Here is a 17,142-nt window from a genome sequence, read left to right as displayed (position 1 = left end):
ATGTAGTATCCTTCTTTGTCTCTCACAATTGTTTCACATTTAAAGTCTATTTTGTCTGATATTAATATAGCTACTCCTGCCTTTTTTTGGTTATTGTTAGCTTGTATGATTGTTTTCCAGCCTTTCACTTTCAATCTCCATGCGTCTCTGGGTCTAAGATGTGTCTCTTGTAGACAGCATATGGATGGGTCATATTTCCTTATCCAGTGTCCCAGTCTGAATCTTTTGATAGGTGAGTTTAATCCATTGACATTCAGTGTTATTACTATCAAGGATTTATTTGTGTTAGCCATATTTTGATTGGATTTGTGTTTGTCATATTTTGTTTGTATATTTTTTTTTGTCTTTTTTGTTGTTGTTGTTGGTCTTATACTCTCCTCCAACTTTGCCTTTCCTGTTTTTTCCTTTCTTCCTGCCCAACTCCCTTTAGAATTTCTTGAAGGGGAGGTTTCTTGTTGGTATACTCTTTCAGTTTCTGTTTGTCTGCGAATATTTTGAACTCTCCATCATGTTTGAATGCTAGTTTAGCTGGATAGAGTATTCTTGGTTGGAAATTTTTTTCCTTTAGTACCTTGACTATATCATACCACTGTCTTTTTGCCTCCATGGTTTCAGAAGAGAAATCAGCACTTAATCTAATTGAGCTTCCCTTGTATGTGATGGTTTTCTTTTCTCTTGCTGCTTTTAGGATTTTCTCTTTGTCTTGAGCATTGAATAATTTGACAAGTATATGTCTTGGGGTGGGCCTGTTGGGGTTTATGACTTGTGGAGTGCGCTGTGCTTCTTGGATATGTACATCTGTCTCTTTCAGTAGATTTGGGAAGTTTTCAGCCATTATTTCCTGCAACACTCTTTCTGACCCCTTTCCCTTCTCTTCACCTTCTGGAATGCCTATAATACGTATGTTTGAGCGTTTTGCATTGTCATTCAGGTCCCTAAATCCTAATTGGGTTTTTTCTATCTTCTTATTGACCCCTTCTACTATCTGTTTGATTTCTGATGTACTGTCTTCCACATCAGTAATTCTCTGCTCTGTCTCTTCTAGTCTGCTGATATTTGCTGCAAGTGTATTTTTGATTTCTTGAACTGTGGTGTTCATTCCCATCATATCTGTTATGTTTTTGCGTATGTCTGCAATTTCCCCTCCAAGTGATGTCTTCATGTTGTTAACCTCTTTCATTACTGCATCAAATTTGTCGGTGATAAATGTTCTGAGATCTTTCATTGCTTGTGCCAAGTTTTGCTCCCCTTCGTGATTATTGGTTTGTTGATTGGATTCAGCCATGTTTTCCTGATTATTGGTTTGGTTCGTAGATTTTTGTTGCTTTCTGGTCATCTCTTTATTTTGACGAATTTAATCAGTTCCTTAGCTTCTTTGTCTGCTCTTGGAGGTTAATTAGTTGTTATTTTTGCACAGGTGTTATATCTTCTCTTTGTCACTTTTTTCTTCTTATTCTAGTTACTTGTTGTTGGTTAAGTTCACTTTAGAGGAAAGTATTAGTGTTGGGGAAAGGCAATTGTGTAAGCAAGGGAAAAGTGTAAAGTTGTATTGGTGATGTATGTTAATAAAGCAGGAATATGAGATCTGGAAGGATGGAGGTTAGATTCATGTAGATTGTATAGAGTTATAGCTGTAGGTAGAGTACCTTTTATGAAGTTGATGACTGAATTTGGGAGGAATATGGTATGAACTACACAGCTATTGTTTTCATGAGAGAGGGAAAAAGAAAAGAAAGGTAATAGTTTCAAGAGTGGATAATAGACAGAAAACAGAACAAAGGTATTAGAAATTAAGAGTTAGACACTTTGTGGATCAAAGAACGGGAGGTGGGGGGTGGAATATAGGAGAGACAGTAGATGATAGTGGATATCAAGATGCAGGGGAAGGGGGATAGTGTAGGTAGCCTAAATCAGTTCACACAGAAATGAGGCAGTGGAGGATGGGAAAACCCAGCAAATGTGAGGTGTTCCCTGTAGCACCTATTGTATACTTGAATTAAAGTAAAAATAAGTGGAAGATGAGGGACAAGAGGGAAAGAGAAAACCGAAAAAAAAAAAACTAATTATAATAAAGAAAAAAGAAAGGCAAGAAGAAAGGAAGAAAGAAAAAGAGGATGGGCAAACGGTGGGGAACGGATAGGGAGAAGAGAGATACAGGTACACACGTGTCACAATTGCATCACTATCTAAAACAACAACTTCCCCCCGCTTTGCCCTAAAACCCCCCGTCTGTCTGCCCAAATGGGTCTGCAAGCACCTCCCTTCCCACAAACCCCCAATAGGCCGCCCAGGGCCCACGAACTCCCCGGTACTGCAGATGCTCAAAAAAAAAAAAAAAAAAAAAATTTAAGTAAAATTAAAAAAGAAAAAAACAAACAAACAAACAAACAAACAAACAAAAAAAACAAAACCAGAAACCCCTCCGCAGGCCCGGCTCCGCCCGCCGCGGAGGCTTGGACCGGCTCTGCCCGGCTCCTCACGCCACCTTGGCCTGGCCTGGCTCCGCCCAGCTCCGCTCGCTACAGCGGCCCAGCCGGCTCCGGCGTCCACCTCCCGCCACCGCGGCCTGGACCGGCCCTGCCCGGCTCCCTACCCGCCGCGGCCTGACCCGGGCCCGCCCGGCTCCAAGCGCTACCGCGGCCCGCAGCCGGGGCCTGCACCGGCCCCGCCCGGCTCCAAGCGCTACCGCGGCCCGCAGCCGGGGCCTGCACCGGCCCCGCCCGGCTCCAAGCGCTACCGCGGCCGGCAGCCCGGGCCTGCACCGGCCCCGCCCGGCTCCAAGCGCTACCGCGGCCCGCAGCCGGGGCCTGCACCGGCCCCGCCCGGCTCCAAGCGCTACCGCGGCCCGCAGCCGGGGCCTGCACCGGCCCCGCCCGGCTCCAAGCGCTACCGCGGCCGGCAGCCGGGGCCTGCACCGGCCCCGCCCGGCTCCAAGCGCTACCGCGGCCGGCAGCCGGGGCCTGCACCGGCCCCGCCCGGCTCCAAGCGCTACCGCGGCCCGCAGCCGGGGCCTGCACCCGCCCCGCCCGGCTCCAAGCGCTACCGCGGCCCGCAGCCGGGGCCTGCACCGGCCCCGCCCGGCTCCAAACGCTACCGCGGCCCGGCTCGGCCTGGCTCGGCCCCGCCCGGCCCCGCTCCGGTGTCCGCCGCTGCGGCCCGGCCTGGCTCAGCCCCACCGAGCGGGGCTAGATGCCTCGTCTCCGCCTACCCAAGAAGGGAATCCTCTACAGGTAGCTGGGATCTCCGTGTATATTTCACAGACGAATCCTCTCTGTTACCTTCCCTCCAAATCGATGTCCAGACACCTCTGGACCAGCAAAAATCCCGAAACAATCCGGTCCCAAAGAGTCTCCAACGCCGCCCAGCCGATTCCCTGCAGAAGACTCTAACAGGGATGTTCACTCAGCCGCCATCTTGCCCATCTCCGAATTGACATCTTAATGATATTTAGTCTTCCAATGTGTGGGCATGGAATGTTCTTTGAGTTATTTAGGCCTTTTTTATGTTTTTAAAATATTGACTTGCAGTTTTCTGAATACAAGTGCTTTACATCTTTGGTTAAGTTTATTCTTGACTATTTGAGTTTTATCTGTCATATTTTATTTTCATCATTCTTTTGACACTTTAGATACTTTTATTGATATATTCATTTCTAGACTCTCTTCCAGGCTTCTCTCTCCTGTCTTGTCTTTTCAGGCTCTGGCACACCCTTTAATATTTCTTGAAAATCTTGTCTCTTGCTTAGAAATTCTCTCAGTTTCTCTTTATTTGTGAATATTCTCTTACCCTAATATTTTTTAAAATATTTATTTATTTTATTTCTCTCCCCTTCCCTCCCACCCCAGCTGTCTGTTCTCTGTGTCTATTTGCTGCGTGTTCTTCTTTGTCAGTGTCTGTTGTTGTCAGTGGCATGGGAATCTGTGTTTCTTTTTGTTGCATCATCTTGCTGTGTGGGCAGTGACATTACTGGGCAGGCTGAACTTTCTTTCACACTGGACGACTCTCCTTATGGGATGCACTCCTTGCACATGGGGCTCCCCTACACAGAGAACACCCCTGCATGGCACGACACTCCTTGTACACATCAGCATTGCACATGGGCCAGCTCCACTTGGGTCAAGGAGGCCCAGGGTTTGAACCACGGACCACACATGTGGTAGATGGATGCCCTATCCACTGAGCCAAGCCCACTTCCTTCACCCTCATTTTTGAAAGACAGTCTTGCTGAATATAAGATTCTTGGCTGAAAGTTTTTCTCTTGTAATATCTTAAATATATCAGACCACTGTCTTATTACCTCCATTGCTTCTGGTGAGAAATCAGCATGTAATCATATTGGGTATCCCTTATGTTATGCATTGCTTTTCTCTTTGTCTTTCGCATCTGACATTTTGATTAGAATGTGTCTCAGAGTTGGTTTATTAAGATTTTTTTTGATGGGAGTTCATTGTGCTTCTTAGACATGGATATCTATGTCCTTCATAGGGTTGGGAAATTTTTTAACATTATTTCTTCAAATATTCCTTCTGCCTCTTTTCCCTTCTCTTCTCCTCTTGGACATCCATGATATGTATATTTGCATGTCTTTTGCTGTCATTTAGTTCCTTGATTCCTTGTTCAATTTTTTTCCATTCTTCATCTGTTCTTTTGTATGTTCACTTTCAGAGGCCAGTCCTTTCTTCTGCCTCCTCAAATATGCTATTATATGACTCCAATGTTTTTAAATTTTCATTTATTGACTTTCATTCCCATAAAATCTGCAACTTTTCCATGTATTCTTTCAAATTCTTCTTTGTGCTCATGCAATGTTTTCTCAGTATCCTTAATCTCTTTAACCATCTCATTGACTTTATTAAGGAGGTTTGAACTTCTATAACTAGTTGCCTCAACTCTTGGAGGCTTATCTTGTTCCTTTAACTGGGCCATATCTTCTTGTTTCTTGGTGTGGATTATAATTTTTTGTTGTTGTCTTGGCATCTGGCTTACTAGGGTATTTATTCTGGGTGCAGTTTTTCTCTTAAGTTTAGGGCTTCCTGTTCTTTCTCCCTTGCTGTATGTGCAGTAGGAGCTAAGCATATAGTTGGTGTAATAAGCTGTGAAGGCTTAAGCTGCTCTCCTTACCAAGGGACTGATGAGGTTTCTCCCAACTTTCTCCATTGCCAGGGGTAGGGACAGAATCAGAGCTGTGTGGAATAATTCAAGTCATGCAGGCCTAGACTGTAGTTGCCCAGAGAGACTGATGAAGTTTCACAGCTCTTTCTCCCCTGCCTGGGGCAGGGATGGAGCTACAGGTGTGGACAGCAGTCTATGCAGTATGGGTCCAAGATGACTGCAGTTGCCCTAGTAGACTTCTAATTATTCAGTCTGTGTCAGCCAAAGGTACCTGCAATTACCTGGATAGGCTGGTACAGGGCCTGCCAGTGTCCTCCCTGCTGGAGGTGGGGTTGAAGCCTATGATAAGGCTGCAGGCTGATCTGGATGAAAGAAACTGGTCCTTATGGTCACAGTGATTTTCAGTCAGGCTGGCTTCCCCTCATGCTGGGGGCATAGTCAAAATGGTGGCTACCAGCCTCTTTCTGACTTGGACAGGTTCATACTTTAGCTGTTCTTAGGGTTAGACTTTAACAAGCTGAATTTACTAATCAGTAGTTGAAATCAGTGGCTAACAATCTCTTCCTTCCCTGTTTTTGGGAAAATGGAACTTCCAATTCCAGCCACAGAATAGCTCTTGGGGAGGCTTGTGCTGTTATAGTAAGATATTCACTGGCCTCTGTAGCTTGGCTGGTAATTTCCTGGAAAGCCTAACACAGGTCCCCCAGCTTCCTCACTGCTGGAGGTGGGGCTGAGGCCTAGGCTAGAGCTGCAGTCTGATCTGGATGGAAAGATGTCTATCCCTACCAGCACTGGTATTTTCAGTCTGCCCCTCTTCCCCTCATGCCAGGTGCAGAGTTAAGAAGGTGGTTGCCAGCCTTTTTCCGATGATAGTATCAAACTTTAGCCATTCTTAGGATTATACTTTTGCCCACCAAATTTACTCATCAGTAGCTAAAGTTGGTGCCCAACCATCTCTTCCTCCCCATTTTTGGGAAGTGAACCTTTCAATTCCAGTTGTGGAACAGCTTGTGCCTCCAGTGGAGGATGGGCACTGGACTCCATGGTGTGACTTGCTCTACTTACAAGCCTTCTCTATAGATGGGCAGTCTCCTCCTTCTATTCGTTCAGGGATGTTGCAGGATGCTCTTCTGGCCTCCTGGAGCCCCCAAACAGGTGCTTCAGCTAGCTCCAGAGAGCTCTGGGTGTTTACTAACTGCCCTGTAGCAGGAGTTGACTCTAGGAGCTTCTTACTCCACTGCCATCTTGCTGGTTGTCCAGTCCTATGCTTTTTTTAAGACAAATTGACCAGGAATATTTCATATCTTAGACATATGTATTTCACTGCTTACAGAGCAGAGGTGAGTTTTCTTCCCTTGTTCACTCTGGTCCTAGGGCTTTGATGCCAGGCCCACACTCTTTAGATGAAGCTGTGATTTGTCTAAACCTTAATTAGAAGCAAAAAAAAATCAGCTTCAAAACTCTAAATGTATCACATGTGTTTTATTGGGTGTACTAGTGATGATGCAGCCTGTTCCACAGTCAGAGTCCCCTTTCCTAGGCCCACTGTCTTGGGACTCCACCTGTCTCTCTCCCTCCCCTGGGCCTCTTCTCCCCAGGCTCCCTGTCTACCAATCCCTTCCCCAGGCCACTTTTACCCTGGGCACCCCATCTAGTCTTTCCCTGAATCCACTATATCTGGACTCCCAGACCTTAAAGTCAAATCACATTTTTTAAAAAAGGTTTTATTTATTTATTTATTTTTCCTCCCCCCACCTCAGATCACATTTTTAATATTTATGTGTCAGGCTTCATACTCAGGTTTCATTTATTTTGCTGCTTTCCCCACCCCATTAGCTGGGACATCAGAAACTTTAAAGAGTTAAACCTGGCTTCATCTGTCTCCAATTGTACAAGTCAATGGCTTCTCTATACTTGATTTACAGAGCAGAGATATATTATGTAAAAGGAAAAAAAAACAGGTTTTATTTATAAGACATCTCTAAGACTGACAAGGAAAATGGGAAGGGCAGGAGCCACCTATGGGCAGCTGTGGGCTCAGCTGGCTCCACATCTGGAAGGGTCAGGTCATCACCTCCTGTTCTGCCCAAGTAATCTGGCTACTGGGACCCTACCAGATGACAGCCCAAACCCCCAACTTCAGGGACAAAACTGCAGAGAATGCAGAGGAAATGGAAACTTTTATCTTTGGGACTCCAACTGGCTCTAGGAGTGAAGAGAACAGGGGTTGGTTTGTATAACACATTTAAATTGGGCAATCCCAGATTCAGCCTGAAGGAAAGTGGGCAAGACTCCTTTTTTTTTAAATTAATTTATTTTATTTCTTTCTTCCCCCACCTCGATGTCTGCTTCTGTGTCCATTCACTGTGTGTTCTGTGTCTGCTTGTATTCTCATTAGGCAGCTCCAGAAACCAATTCTGAGACCTCCCAGAGTGTGAGAGAGGTGACCATTCTCTTGTGCCACCTCAGCTCCCTGATCTGCAGTGTCTCTTATTGTCTCTCCTCTGTGTCTTTTTGTTGTGTCATCTTGCTGCACCAGCTCTCCACATGAGGCAGCACTCCACATGTGCCAGCTTGCCTCATGGGCCAGCTTGCCTTCACCAGGGGACCCTGGGCATCAAACCCTGGACCTCCTATATGGTGGGTGGGAGCCCAATTGCTTGAGCCACATCCACTTCCCAAGGCTGCTTCTTGAGGTTCCACTCCCTCAGACCAGCTTTTGCCTCTTAGACCCTCTTAGGGGTGCTGGCTTCCGTGATGGCAATAGGGGTGCTCTGGCTCCAGGGCCCTAGGGCTTCAGGCCTAAGCTTACTCCATAGCAATTTGTAGTGTGGGGCTCCCCTCCATTCTGCTTTTATATTGAGTGCTTGAATGTTGGAGCACAGATCGTGTGGCCTCCACTTGGTTCCCAAAGCTCCTATGTGCTGCTGAAACCCCCAACCTGGAATCAGCTGGAGTGGCATTGCCAAATGTTGAGCATTGCTGCCTCATGTTGGCCTTGAAATTGGTCACAGCACAGGGCACGTTGGTGGTGTATGCAAAATCAGATGCATTGGCTGTGCCAGAGGAGAACACAGTAGGGGTGGACCCATTGGCCAGCTGGAGCCTGGCTTGGGTGCCTAAGGTGGAACTTGTGGGTATCAACCCCCCAAAGCTAACTGGTGCTGCCCAGGAGTGGCTGGCCTTGAGAAGAGGTTGAGGTGGGAGCTGCCAGATTTGCAGACTGGAAAGAATGGTCAGAGCTGATGGCTTCATGAGGCTGCCCACCAGGGACTCCAAATAGGGACTGGGGGGTGACTCTAGGGTTAAAGGGGTCTTTATACTTTGGGGTGGGGTTGCAGAACCCAAGTGTGGGCAGGCTGGGGGTGTCTGTGGCTGAGACAGTGCTGCCACTTGGGGTGTCTGAAGGGCATGGTCAGATGGGAAGACGGTGGCACTGGAGCCAGCTGGAGGCCCACAGAGCAGTAGGGGGGGAGGGATGTCGTATTCATCAGGGTGACCCCAAGGTTGGAAGATGGCATGAAACCAAGCCTGCAGATATGCTGGTTGTAATTGTGGATTTTCTCCCCCATTTTTCTTCATTTATTGAAGTATATCACTCATACATAAAATATATAGGCAATAAGTTTATTGTAATTTTTGTGAATTTACAAAGCAAACATACATAACATCATACAGGGGTCTCATACCTCACCTTACCACAATCAATTCAGTTCTGTTGGTCTATGTGTCTGTTTTTATGCCAGTACCATTGCTGTTTTTAACCACTGTAGCTAAGTAATATGGTTTAAAGTCCAGAAGTGAGAGTGTCCAGAAGTGAGAATCCTCTGACTTTGGTTTTCTTTTTTAAGATGTTTCTGGCTATTCAGGACCCTTCCTTACCCTTCCAAATAAATTTCCATTCATTTTTAAAATGCTGGTGGAATTTTTATAAGGAATGCACTGCATCTGTATATCATTTTGAGTAGAATTGACATCTTAGTAACATTTAGTCTTCCAATCTGAGCATGGAATGTTCTTCCAAAGATTTTGGTCTTATTTATTTCTTTTAACAATGAATTGTGGTTTTCTGAATACAAGTGCTTTACAACATGGGTTAAGTTTATTCATAAATATTGAGGTTTTATCTGTCATATTTTACTTTCACCACTCTTTACACTTTCAGCTACTTTTACTAATATAATCTTCATTCTCTTCCAAACCTTTCTTTCCTGTTTTTTCTTTTCAGGCTGTAACACACCCTTCAATATTTCCTGCAAAGCTAGTCTTTTGGTTATAAACTCTCTCCATTTCTTTTAATCTGTGAATATTCTAAACTCACCCTCAATTTTTAAAGACAATCTTGCTGGATATAAGGTTCTTTTCTGGCAGTTTTTTTCTTGCAGTATCTTTTTTTTTTTTTTTTAAGATTTATTTTTATTTATTTAATTCCCCTCCCCTCCCCTGGTTGTCTGTTTTCTGTGTCTTTTTGCTGCGTCTTGTTTCTTTGTCCACTTCTGTTGTCGTCAGCGGCACGGGAAGTGTGGGTGGTGCCATTCCTGGGCAGGCTGCTCCCTCCTTCACGCTGGGCGGCTCTCCCCATGGGTGCACTCCCTGCGCGTGGGGTTCCCCCACGCGGGGGACACCCCTGTGTGGCACGGCACTCCTTGCGTGCATCAGCACTCTTGCAGTATCTTAAATATATAATAACTCTGTCTTCTTGCCTCCATGGTTTCTGATGAGAAATTGGCATTTAATCTTATTGGGTATCCCTTATGTGTTATGCATTGCTTTTCTTTTGCTGCTCTCAGAATTCTTTCTTTGTCTTTGACATTTGACATTCTGATTAATATGTGTCTCAGTTGCTATTCAGATTTATCCAGATGGGAGTGTGTTGTGCTTCTTAGCATATCCATGTCCTTCAATAGGGTTGATTAATTTTCTACCATTATTTCTTCAAATATCCCTTCTGCCCTTTTACTCTTCTCTTTCTGGTCTACCCATGACACATATGTTTGCATGTCTCTTGCTATCATTTAGTTCCTTGAGACCTTGTTCAATTTTTCCCATTCTTTTTTTTTCATCTGTTCTTTTGTATGTTTGCTTTCAAAGGCCATTTCTTCAAGCTCACCAATCTTTATGCCTCCTCAAATCTGTTGTTTTATGATTCATGTGTATTTTTAAATTCATTTATTGTGCCTTTCATTCCCATAAGATCTGCTAGTTTTCTATGTATGCTTTCAGATTCTTCTTTGTGCTCATGCAGTGTCTTCTTAATATCCTTAATCTCTTTAGGCATCTCATTGAATTAGTTAAGGAACATTTCTGATTAGTTGTGTCAGCTCCTTTAGATCATCTGGAGGCTTATCTTGTTCCTTCAACTGGGCCATAGCTTCCTGTTTCTTGGCATGGATTGCAGTTTTTTGTTGGTGTCTTGGCATCTGGCTTACTAGAAGTATTTATTCTGGGTGCAGTTTTCTTTTTAGTTTAGTGCTTCTTGCCCTTACTCCCTTGCTTGTTGTGTAGTAGGAACCAAGGATGTAGTTGGTGCTTTAAGCTGTGAGGCTCAAGTTGCCCTCATTTCCCCAGGGACTGATGAAGCATGTCCCAACTTTCTCCTTTGCCAGGTGTAGGGACAGAGCCACAGCTGTGTGTGATAATCCAAATTTTGAAGGCCTTAATTGTACTTACCCAGAGAGACTGATGATGTCTCAAGTCCTTTTCTCCCCTGCCTATAGAGGAGTGGAGCTGCAGGTATGGGCAACAATCTATGCCATGCATGTCCAAAATGATTGTATTTGCCCCAGTAGAGTTCCCACTATTCAGTTTCCCCACTGAATGTACCTGCAGTTACCTGGAGAGGGTGGTGAGGACCCACATGCTTCTTTCCTGCTAGAGTGGGGCTGAAGCCTTGGCTTGGCCTGCAGGTTGATCTGAGTGAAAGAAGCTGGTCCCTACCAGCACGGTGATTTTCAGGTAGCCCAGCTTCATCTTTGCTGGGGGTAAAGTCAAAATGGCCTACTGGCCTCTTTCTGACTTGGATAGGTTAAAACTTTAGCTGTTCTTAGGATTGTACTTTAGGCGGCCAAATTTACTAATTAGTAGCTGAAATCAGTGGCCAACCATCTCTTCCTTCCCTGTTTTTGGGAAATAGAGCTTCCAGTTCCAGTCACAGAGGAGCTCCTGAGATGGCTTGCACAACCAGTGTAGTATGATTACTGGAATCCATGGTGTGGCCTGTATTTTTCCAGAGAGTCTGACAAAGGTACCCTCAACTTTCTCTGGAAGTGGGACTGGGTCTTGGGCTAGAGCTGCAATCCAATCTGGATGGAAAGAAGCTGGTCCCTACCAGCACTGGGATTTTTAGTCCATTTGCCTCCCTCGGGCATGGGGTGGAGTTAAAATGGTGGATACCAGTCTCTTCTGACTTGGGTATGTTTAAATTTTAGCCATTCTAAGGATTATACTTTAGCCTGCCAAATTTACTAATCAGTAGCTGAAGCTGGTGCCCAGTTGTATCTTCCTGCCCACTTTTGGGAAGTGGAGCTTCCATTTCCAGCTGCAGAATAACCCCGAAGTGGTTTGTTCCTCCAGTGGAGGATGGGCACTGGCCTCTAGGGCATAGGGTGCTTTATTTATGAATCTTCTCTGCAGATGGGCAGTCTCCATCACTTCAATCATTATTAAAGTACTTTAATTCTTTTCATAATAATAATAATAAACAAAAAAACCAGACAGGAATGGTGAAAAATGAAAGAACCCAGATTAACGTTGTATTATTAAATTAAATTGAAATTGTTTCCTATCTACTTTTTGCTGGATTTTGATTGTATTTCATATTCAAAACCAAGCCACAGTTTCAGTTCTCAATAGGATTATCTATAATATAAACAGAACACACAAAGTTAAGTAAAAACAGTACCTTGTTGTATCACGTATGTACACATTGTCCTGGGAGAACAAAATGGAGAAAATATTTGTCTTGGGACAACATGTGATCATCTCAGTACATGCAAAAGAGGGCATTTGACAAAATACAACATCATTTCCTGACAAAAACCTTCCAAAACATAGGAATAGCAGGAATCATTCTTAATACAATAAAATACATATATGAAAAATTGAAAGCTTTCCTGCTAAAATGAGGAATAAGAGAAGGGTGTCCACTCTGTCCACTGTTATTCAATAGTGTGCTACAAGTTCTGGATAGAGCCATTAGGCAAGGAAAAATAAAGGTACCCAAATAGGAAAGGAAGATGTAAAACTCACTATTCACTGATGATATAATCCTATTACTAGTACATTCCAAAAAATCTACAACTACACTGCTAGAACTAATAGACAATTTCACCAAAGTGGCTTGATACAAGGCTAATTCACAAAAATCAATAGTGTTTATATACATTATTAATGATAAATCTGAGGGGTAAGTCAGAAAAAAATTTCATTTACCATAGTTTCTAAAATAATCAAATACTTAGGAATAAATTAAAACAAGACCATAAATTACCTATATTCAGGAAAGTATAAAACATAGCTAAAAGAAAAAATGATGATATAAATAAATGGAAGAATATTCTGGATGCATAAGTTGGAAGACTAAATATTAAGATGTCAATTCTATGCAAACTGAACTACAGTTTTAACACAATCCCAATAAAAATTCCAACAGTCATCTTTGTGGAATTGGAAAAGCCAATTTTTAAAAATGTCTAAAAGGACTGGTAATATGACACCCAAGCCCAGAGCCTCAACAGACTTCAGCTCCTACATTTTGATTTATTGGACTTACCCCACTCAGCTAACATGGAGTTGAAGAAGGTCAACCACCACACCATGGAGCCTAGAGTGTCTACAACTGAAAGCAGGAGGAGTGCATCCAGTATCCATGTGGAATCTAAGCCCCCACTTGACATAGATGTGCAATGGACACAACCAATCCAATGTCCACAGAGAAAATGTGGAATGGGTGTGGGAAGGGTAGCCATGGTGGCTGCTAGGCTTGGGGAATGGGAGGAAGAGATGAGATGTGGAGGCGTTTTTGGGATGTGGAGTTGTCCTGGGTGGTGCTTCATGGACAATTACGGGACATTGTAGATCCCCCCAGGGCCCACTGGATTAAAAATGTCTAAAAGGATAAGGGCCAAAATAGCCAAAAATATCTTTAAAAAGAATAAAGATGAAAGATTCTCACTTCCAGGCTTTAAAAGATACTATCTTGGTACAGAGGTAATAACAGCTTGGTACTTGAATAAAGACAGACAGATTGCCAAATGGAATCAAACCAAGTGCTCAAAACAAGACCTTCAAATCTATGGTTAAGTGATTTTTCACAGGGCTGTCAAAGCTACTCGTCCAGGTCAGTACAGCCTCTTCAACAAATGGTACTGGGAAAACTGGATATTCTTAGCCTAAAGAAAGTGCCCCCTATCCCACACCTTATTTAAAAATGAACTCAAAATGGATCAAACAACTAAATATAAATGCAAGGACAGTAAAACTCCTAGAACAAAAAAATTAGGTCAGCATCTTTAGTACCTTGTGGTACATGGTGGTTCCATGGAGATTACACCCAAAGCACAGGCAATAAAGAAAAAATAGGTAAATAGGACTTTCTCAAAATTGAACACTTTTGTGCTTAAAAAAATTTATTAAGACAGTGAAAAGGTAGCCAACTCAATGAGAAAATATCTTCAGAATCCACATATTTGACAAGGGTTTATTTCCACATTATATAAAGAGATCACACAAGTTGACAAAATGGCAAGCTACACAATTTTTAAAAAGCCAAAAGACTAGAAAATTTTCCAAAGAGGAAATACTAATGGCCAAAATGCATGTGAAAAGATGCTCAACCACCACACCAGGGAGCCAAGAGTGTCTACAACTGCATGCAGGAGAATTGCATCCATCATCCATGTGGAATCTAAGCCCCATCTCAATATAGAGGTGGAGGGGACATAACCATCCCAGGGTCCACAGGATGGAGGAATAGAGTATGGATTAGAGTGGACTTACTGATATTCTATTCTGGAACTATTGTGATTAGTAATGGAAGAAAATGTAGCATTAATGTGGAGAAAGTGGCCATGGTAGCTGCTGAGGGTAGGGAGAGGGAAGAAGAGATATGATGTGGGGGCATTTTCAGGACTTGGAGCTGTCCTGGGTGGTACTGCAGGGACAGATCTTGGACATCATAGGTCGTCCCATGGCCCACTGGTTGGACTGGGTGAGAGTGTAAACTACAATGTAACCACTATCCCTGTGGGGCAGCAGTGCTCCAAAATGTATTCACCAAATGCAATGAATGTGTCACAATGATGAAAGAAGTTGCTGATGTGGGAGGAGTGGAGTGGGGGGGGTGGAGGGTATATGGGGACCTCATTTTTTTTATGTAACATTAAAAAAATTAAAAAGAAAAATTGGGGTATCAAAAAATGAAAAAATGAAAAAGTTTTGTTTTTGACATTTTGCCTTTCATCCCTGCTATAGGTATTGCCCTGTATGTACAGTGGCAAGGCAACTTCTTCCATTTCTTCCTCAATGTCTACATCCTTTCTTTTTTTCCCCTAATTATTAAGTTTGTCTTCACATAAGTTTTAGATCACAGTAATTCACATATACAGTATATGGTACTCCCACATATCCAACATCACTTTGTGCCTTCCCCAGCAATGATCCTTTTATGTGTTCATATTATATTTGCTGCAGCTGATATACAGATATTGAAACAATAGCTTTCAAACATGGTTCCATTTGAGTTTACATTATGCTTTGTATTTTTGTCTATACAATTTTCTAAATTTTTACTTATCTTATGTTTTACATTATGGTTTGCATTTTAGCCTATAGACATTTATACATTTTTTGTGTAATTTAACATGTCCTATATCCATAATTGAATGTCTTGTGGAACACTTTTATTGCCACACAGTTAATATGATTCCATCTATTCAACACCTCTTTCCCCTCCCATCAGGGCCCACCACAACTATCAGTCTTCATTACTTGAAAACCATATTCGGAGATACTTGCAACAGTGTTGAGGACTTGACATACTTGACTACCCCAACCCACTGGGAGCCACCAATTCTCTTGAAAGATACAATTCCCTTTGTTTGAGAACATTAGTCCTCCCCAGGATGTGTGTATACCTTCACTCTCCTTGTATGGGTCTCCACCCAATGATATAATGCACTATGACAAAATGAACACTCACTCCCTAGAAGCCTGCCCTGTCTCAGATGCCCCCCCTTAAGCATCTTAAACAGGTAACCTTCCATATTATATTTCCTAGAGAGTTTTTCTACATTATAATTTTAACCACATACCTGACAATCTCCTATGTTCAAATGTTCCCCCCAATTTCTTGGGCCATCTGCCCCATCCTCCCATACCTAGCCCCCCTGAAGCCCACAAAGCCCCACCCTATGCCCCCATTTTATCCCTTCCCTGTATAAATACTTACCTCCAGCTTATCATAGATTTCTTTTACATCTCTAGTTAAATTTATTCCTAGGTATTTGATTTTATTTACTATTGGAAATGGTATTTGATTCCTGATTTCCTCCTCAGATTGATCATTATTGGTGTATAGAAATGCTACTGATTTTTTGCACATTGATCTTGTAACCTGTGGCTTTACTGAACTCATTTATAAGTTCTAGAAGCTTTCTTGTAGACTTATCAGGGTTTTCTATGTATAGGATCACATTATCTGCAAATAGTGAAATTTTGACTTCTTCCTTTTCAATTTGGATGCGTTTTATGTCTGGTGACTGCCTCAGTGCTTGAACAAGTACTTCTAAGACTGTTACACAGAGTGGGTGATAATGGGCATCCTTGTCTTGTTACTGATCTTAGAGGAAAAGATTTTAGGATTTCACCATTGTAAATGATGTTAGCTGTGGGTTTTTGGTTTTTTTTAAGATTTATTTATTTATTTATTTATCTCCCCTCACCCCCCACACTGGTTGTCTGTTTGCTGCATCTTCTTTGTCCACTTCTGTTGTTGTCAGCAACATGGGAATCTGTGTTTCTTTTTGTTGCATCATCTTGTGTCAGTTCTTCGTGTTTGCGGCACCATTCCTGGGCAGCCTGCACTTTCTTTCATGCTGGGTGGCTCTCCTTATGGGGTGCACTCCTTGTGCATGGGGCTCCCCTACATGGGGCACACCCCTGCATGGCATGGCACTCCTTGCATGCATCAACACTGCACATGGCCCAGATCCACACAGATCAAGGAGGTCCAGGGTTTGAACTGTGGACCTCCCATGTGGTAGATGGATGCCCTAACCACTGGGTCAAGTCTGCCACCCCCCTTCAATCTTTTATATGATATATTACATTAATTGAGTTTCTTATGTTGAACCATCCTTGCATACCAGGAACGAATCCCACTTGGTCATGCTGTATAATTCATTTAATGTGTTGTTGAATGCGATTAGCAAGTATTTTGTTGAGGATTTTCACATCTACATTCATTACAGAGATTGGTCTGTAATTTTCCTTTATTGTGGCGTCTTTGTTTGGCTTTGGCACCAGAGTAATCTTGGCATAATAGAATGAATTAGGCAATGTTCCTTCTATTTCAATTTTTTGGAAGATTTTAAGCAAGATTGGTGTTAGTTCTTTCTGGAATGTTTGGTGGAATCACCTGTGAAGCCGTCTGGCCCAGGGCTCTTCTTAGTTGGGAGGTTTTTAATGACTGGTTCTATCTCTTTACTTGTTTGGTTTGGTGAGATCATCAATTTCCTCTTTTGTCAATGTAGACTGCTTATGTGTTTCTAGGAATTTGTCCATTTCCTCTAAATTGTCATCTTGTTGGAATATAGTTTTTCAAAGTATCCTTTCATGATAGTCTTTATTTCTGTGGGGTCAGTGGTGATATCTCCCTTCTCCTTTCTTATTTTGTGTATTTGCATCTTCTCTCTTTTTTTCTTTGTTAGTCTAGCTAAGGGTTTGTCAATTTTATTGATCTTCTCAAAGAACCAGCTCTTGGTTTTGTTTATTTTTTCAAGTGCTTTCTTATTTTCTATTTCATTTAGTTCT

This window comes from Dasypus novemcinctus, chromosome 25 (genome assembly GCF_030445035.2).
Source record: "Dasypus novemcinctus isolate mDasNov1 chromosome 25, mDasNov1.1.hap2, whole genome shotgun sequence".
NCBI lineage: Eukaryota > Metazoa > Chordata > Mammalia > Cingulata > Dasypodidae > Dasypus > Dasypus novemcinctus.
This window is presented reverse-complemented; position numbering follows the sequence as displayed.